Raw genomic sequence first — 6,374 nt, forward strand, 5'->3', positions numbered from 1 at the left:
CTCTTCTCTGCCCAACCTGTAGCTCTGCCTGGGATTGCTCTGACCCAGGTGTAGGACCTTGCACTTGCCATGCTTAAACTTCAATAAGGTTGGCATCAGCCCACCTCACAAGTGTGTCAAGGTCCCTGTGGATGGCATTCCTTCCCTCCAGGGTATCAACCAAACAACACAGCTTGGTGTCATTGGCAAACTTGCTGAGGGCACACTCAATCCCACTGTCCATGTCAGCAACAAAGATGTTGAACAAGACCGGTCCCAACACTGATCCCTGAGGGACACCACTCGTTACTGGTCTCCAGCCGGACATTGAGCCATTGACCACAACTCTTTGTGTGCGGCCATCCAGACAGTTCTTTATCCACCGAGTGGTCCATCCATCAAATTGATCTCTCTCCAATTTAGAGACAAGGATGTCATGGGGGACAGTGTTGAACACTTTGTACAGGTCCAGGTAGATGACGTCAACTGCTCTACCCCTGTCCATCAGTTCTGTAGCCCCATCACAGAAGGCCACCAAATTGGTCAGGCAGGATTTCCCCTTAGTGAAGCCATGCTGGCTGTCACCAAGCACCTTGTTGATTTTCATGTGCCTTAGCATGCCTTCCAGGAGAATCTGCTCCAAGACTCTGCCAGGCACAGAGGTGAGACTGACTGGTCTGTAGTTCCCTGGGTCATCCATTTCCCCCTTCTTGAAAATGGGGGTTATATTTCCCTTTTTCCAGTCATCGGGAACTTCCCCTGACTGCCATGATTTCTCAAAGATGATGGCCAGCAGCTTCGCAACTTCATTTGCCAGCTCCTTCAGGACCCACAGGTGGATCTCATCAGGCCCCATGGACTTGTGCACGTTCAGATTTTTAAGATGGTCTCGAACCAGTTCCTCTCCTACAGTGGGGGCAAGGTCTTCATTCCCACAGTCCCTGCATCTGCCTTCCAAGACTTGGGTGGTGCAGTCAGAGCCTTTGCCATTGAAGACCGAGGCAAAGAAGTCATTCAGAACCTCAGCCTTCTCCAAATCCTGTGTAGCCAGTTCTCCCAAGAGCTTCCTGAGGGGGCCTACATTCTCCCTAGTCTGTTTTTTATTTGCTATGTACTTGTAGAATCCCTTCCTGTTATCTTTAATACGTCTAGCTAAATTTAATTCTAACTGCTAAGTGACATCGTTTTCAAAATTAACATGTAGTTCAGAGGTTGATTTTTAAAACTGAGATTCAGTGTAATAGAATTGTACCAAAAGGGTCTTTTTATCAAGCAGTGGGAAGCACTTCATGGGTGTTGAATTGAAATATTACTTTAAAGACACTGTTTCAGCAGTGGACTTCATTCTGCCACCTTTTAACACAGGATATTAATGATACACAGGAAGATGATTTTATGAGGAAGGAAATAACTGGAGTTGTGGTGGTATCTGCATATTAGGTTAATTTTGCACTTCTGTGTATATCATTGCATCCTTATGACTGTTACCCCTAGATTTATTGTGGCCAACAAGGTTAAATAGTGGTGTAAGACTGTTTAGTTCTTTACCTTATTTCTGTGCTGGAGAGCCGTTCACCTTCTGTTCCCCTTTGTATCTCCTTGGCATTACACGTGTGGTGGGTCTCCCAACACGTCGCATTCATGGGGCAGGCACAGACCGGTGACCTGGAGCCAGCTTCCTCCATCCAAATATGCTGGGCACCGTTAGGCTCCTGCAGCCACAAAGTGTTTGCAGTGGGGAAGGCAGGAGGGTGGTGACTGGGAGGGTCCTACCACTCCACCTGAGCAGTTAACCTTCTTGCAGGAAACTCCAGTGAGGTCTCCAAGCATGGCCTACTGGCAGTTACTTTTCTGGGCAGCTTCTAGGTTGCAAGTGGAGCATGTACAGTGCTGGTAGGGGCAGACAAGGTTTCTGATCCTGTGCTCATTAGTTTGAATATATGAATTGTTATTCAGAGCAGGGGAAATCAGTTAGTCTTGAGCTAGCTTCTAGTCTTGATCTCGTTTTATTGGCCCCTTGCCCACAGCCCTGTTCTCCCAGTAACATTTGCAAGTGTCACTGAAAAGATGCATTGCTGTCCCGTATCTGAGGAAACAGATAAACTTTCACTATTTTACTTCGCAAAGTTGAAATAAAGTGATACAATTGTGTATTTTAATGGGTCATGATGAGAAGAACAACAGGAGGTTTATGTATGTAGGAGGGATTCTTACAAATGCTGTGTACTGCTGAAAGGTTTGATCCACACATCACTACTATGGCAGTGGTGTGCAGTGATCACTGTAAAGCTACAACCAAAGGCATTTTCTTGATCATTTAATTTCACTTTTCCCCACAGGTCAGTGACCCAGTGGCAACAGAGTTCAGTCTAAATACTCAAATGTTTCTGCTGTCCAGTAAGGACCCTTGGATCTCTGATGGATCAATGGGATTTGGAGAAGGTGCCGATGTAGCCTTTAGTAAAGGTAAAAGAAGTCAATTGTGCATTCAGCATATTAGGAAAGCTAAAACAGAACCACTTTTAACAAGACCTGAGTATGTATTTTACTAGTTTTATAACCCCTATGTGGTCTATGTATTTGCACTGCAGAAAAAAAGAATACAGAAGCACTAAAATGTGATGTAATTTAGTGTAATTGAAGCAGGCTTTGGTTCTGTTTATGGGCTCGGAGGCGAAAAGCATTCCAAAGGTAGATATATTATGTATATATCTATGTATTTAGGTACATAGATCTGAAACCACAGTTCTGAAAACTTGCTTAGCTACTACATAATCACATATTCCCTCACTCTGGTTGGTTTGCTTCCAAGCTGTCAAGAATAGAACTTTCTGCCCCATTTTGAGGGGACTAAATAATTTCTAGTCTGAAATTATTCTAGTTAGAAATGCAGGAATTGAATACTTGTACACCTGAGGCTCCTCAACTTGGTCATGCACCTGTTCTCAGTTACAGACTGGATGCACAGTAACTGCAGCTGTCTTCAGCCAAGATGCTCAGAGTCATTCTTGATTTTTTTGGAGTTCTGGCCCACTGGTCTCACACTCTGTACTTACTGGAGCTGTTATCAGTTTCCAGGGAAAGTCCTGGTAATAGCAGTATTGGGCCAGAAATAATTTTGTATTTAATTGGTTCCTTATTTGAGTTATCAATCTGAAAGCCAAATGTCCCATTAAGAACTTTATTTGGCTTGATATCATGCCATCACACTGGGTAGTTTCTTATACATGAATATGGGTTGCCATCTAGTGAAAAGAAGGGAAAAGCTTGCTTAAAAATGAGCTGAACTGTAAGAGCCACACGTCAATATGAATTGTAACAGAAAATAAGACTAAAGCCCATGATAAACTAATAGTAATAGTCATGGAACAGAGTGTGCTCATGTGCCAAGGGCACACTTGAAGCTATATAATTCATGTCCTGAGGATTTTAAAGAACAGTGGTTGGTTATAATTTGATCTAATTTAAAATTGACTGGTATAAGGTAATGTGTGTTAATTTGCTTTATTAGGATCTGAAATCTATGGCTGAGTGATGGTTGATCCAGCTCAGAATCTTGGTGACTGTCGTGGTTTAAACCCTAGCCAGACAGCTTGTTCACTCACTCGCAGTGAGTGGTGCTGGGATGAGAGCAATCAAGCCTCCCCCCCCCCCCCCCCCCAGGGCTCTCCCCTTCTCTGCTCCTGGAGGAACGGGGAGGAGGACTGAAAGAGTGCAACTCCCACAGGTTGAGACAAGAACAGTCCAGCAACCAATGTACAACACAAATCACCACCGCTACCACCAACGACAACAATGATAAGAGAAAATAACAAGGGAAGAGAACACAATACCACCAGCCAAGAAACGAGTCCCACCCGGAAGCCCGTGTCCTTCCGGGTAACTCCCAGTTACCCCCCACCCCGGGCATGACGTGCTGCGGTATGGAATACCTCCTTGGCTAGCCTGGGTCAGGCGCCCCATCTCTGCTTCCTCACGGCTTCCCCTCCTCCCTGGCAGAGCATGAGCCTCACAGAGTCCTTGGTCAGGGTAAACATCACTTAGCAACAACCGAAAACATCGGTATCACCAGCACTGTTCCCAGGCTGGAAGTCAAAACACAGCACTGCACCAGCCACCACGAAGGAGAAACATGACTGCTACTGCTGAACCCAGGACAGTGACTCCTTCAGCTGTACCATTGAGAAGGTAGGTGTTCCTTTGCACTGAAGCTGGTGGGTACATGCCCAAGTACAGCCCAGACAACCAGGAATACAGATGTCTGACTGACTCACCCTCCCTCTTGTACAGATTCAAGATCTGGTATGTAAATGATGAGTTACAGTAGCAGGCATTTTTTAGATCTCAGATTTCTACAAGAATCTGGAAATACCAGACTTACTTCCTTTAGGAAAAAGGTCCAACAGAGACACAAGCAAGAGTCTTTGGAAACCTGCAGTTTTGGGCTATACTAGCAGCTGATCACATAGATGCTTTTCCTCTGGCAAAACAGCCTGGTTCTGATGGTTTCAGCCTGCTATTCACTCCATTCTTCCAGGTATGTTGTCTGATATGTATAGCACAAAAATTCTTTCCTGCTTAGATGGCTGAGGATGGAGACCAGAGCATGCAGGTATTCATGGGCACTGTTAGTGACAGACTTGAGCAACATATTTGCTTTGTTCCCTATCCCCAGCAGTGTAGAAACAACGCCAGCATTGCTTTGTAACCCTGAGCTACTCTCTTGCAGCCTTGCTTTTGGTGAAGACATGTACACCTGTGGCTGCAAGAAGTCGTCACTGGTTTAGCTTACCAAAGGAGCCTTTTACAACAGAGAATGCTAAGAAATTAATTTGATTTTCCTGCAACTGGGGGAAACAATAACGTAGCTGGTTTGTGAAATAAGAAGAGAGAAGTCTGCATCCTGCTTTAGGTCAAATTAATTCAAATTCCTGAAGCCTTTTTTTTTTGTCTCCTGGAGTGGGTGGTGCTTGCTTAAATTAAGACCAGTGTTTTGTTAGGTAAATACAGTGGCCTTTCTTCATTAACACTAGAAAGAAGTAGACTCTCTTAGAACATAGTTTATCTGACCTACTTCAGCAGTCTGCATCAAGAAAAGATTAATCCTATCTCCATGTGTCTGTTTCTGCTGTTGACTTTAATTAGACGTATTTGGCATCAAACTTGAGGCATCTGTCTGGATGAACCTGAGACTTGGTGTTTCCCAGCATATAGTAAATGTGCATGAGGGGGTGGTTCTGGCTTGCTGGGGTTTCATACTTGTGGGGTTTTTTTAAGGTGGCAGCTGGCCGAGAATGGTACATTCACACTATCTACACAGTCCGATCAAAGGAGAATACACACAGGCACAATGGCAAAAGAAGTCTTGACTACTGCCACATGTTGTCCTCTGCTAAAGGAAGCGCTGGCACCACAGCCTTTAAACGCAGTAGTAGAGCCAGCCCAGACACCACGGTCTTCATGCAAGACACTGGAACAGATAAGAACAGGGGCACAAATATTCAGCATATTGCACTCGATCGTTCTGACAAAGCTCATTGTCCAGAAAGATGTGATCCCAGCTGGCACGCCACACCACAGGCCCACTCTGGAAGTAACAAGCAGGTACTCTGGAAATGGTGGTGTGCCTGTTACTGGAGGTGTGGCAGGACTGATGCTCCTGCTCTGCACTGTGATCCTAACTGTGTTCTTGTTGAAGCAGAGGAAACAGTGCTCTGCTTGGAAAAGCAAAGCACCCATCAACCACTCCAGCAGCAGTGACAGTTCCAAAATGTAGCCAGTTTCTTGGGTGCTTGTCTTGTATCATGTAACTTCACCAAGCAGCAGACTCTCAAATTTAGCTCTTGCCTGATTTCCTCACACAGACATTTGGCTGCTCTGGTTCTAGTGCTGGTTCAAGTATTTGTCATGGGCAGCTCTTTCTGGCAGGATTGGTGTTAGCAGAGGCTCCTGTGGGAGTGACTTTAATTTACAGAATTCAAACTACTACTCCATGACTGCGAGTTGATGCTTTATTCTTGGTTGGTTGGGTTTGGGGTTTGTGTTGTTTTTAGTTTTAAACCTAGTTTTTAAACCGTGCCTTGAACATGCAGCTGTGAACGTGCCTTATATCCATCATGGAAGGTTGGTGCTTAGATGGATGCTGGTTTTGATTACATGTACAGTATCTAGCTTTCATGCAACTGTTTTTGGTTTGTTGTTTTTGTAATAAGTATTGCAAGGGAAAGAAGAAGGAAGTATGAGAATAGAAGCTAAGTAGTAGATGACAATGCTCTGTTAAATGAGTGGTATCAAGTTTTGTCTTAAATTTTAATGAGGACCTCAGACATATGGACAGAAGACGCACAGGTAAGGCTGTAATTATGGTTACTTGTAAGGAGAGCATTACATGTGAT

General features: G+C 44.6%; 1 pseudogene; it reads left to right on the forward strand.

Moving 5' to 3' along the window:
- LOC133264983 (FRAS1-related extracellular matrix protein 2-like) overlaps positions 1-5,890 on the forward strand; it is a 52,967-nt pseudogene extending 47,077 nt beyond the window's left edge.
- The last annotated feature ends 484 nt before the right edge of the window (positions 5,891-6,374 follow it).

Source organism: Pezoporus flaviventris, unplaced genomic scaffold, assembly GCF_033815535.1.
Source record: "Pezoporus flaviventris isolate CSIRO_AGI_PZ_B2104156 unplaced genomic scaffold, CSIRO_AGI_Pfla_v1 ptg000002l, whole genome shotgun sequence".
Taxonomy (NCBI): Eukaryota; Metazoa; Chordata; class Aves; order Psittaciformes; family Psittacidae; genus Pezoporus; species Pezoporus flaviventris.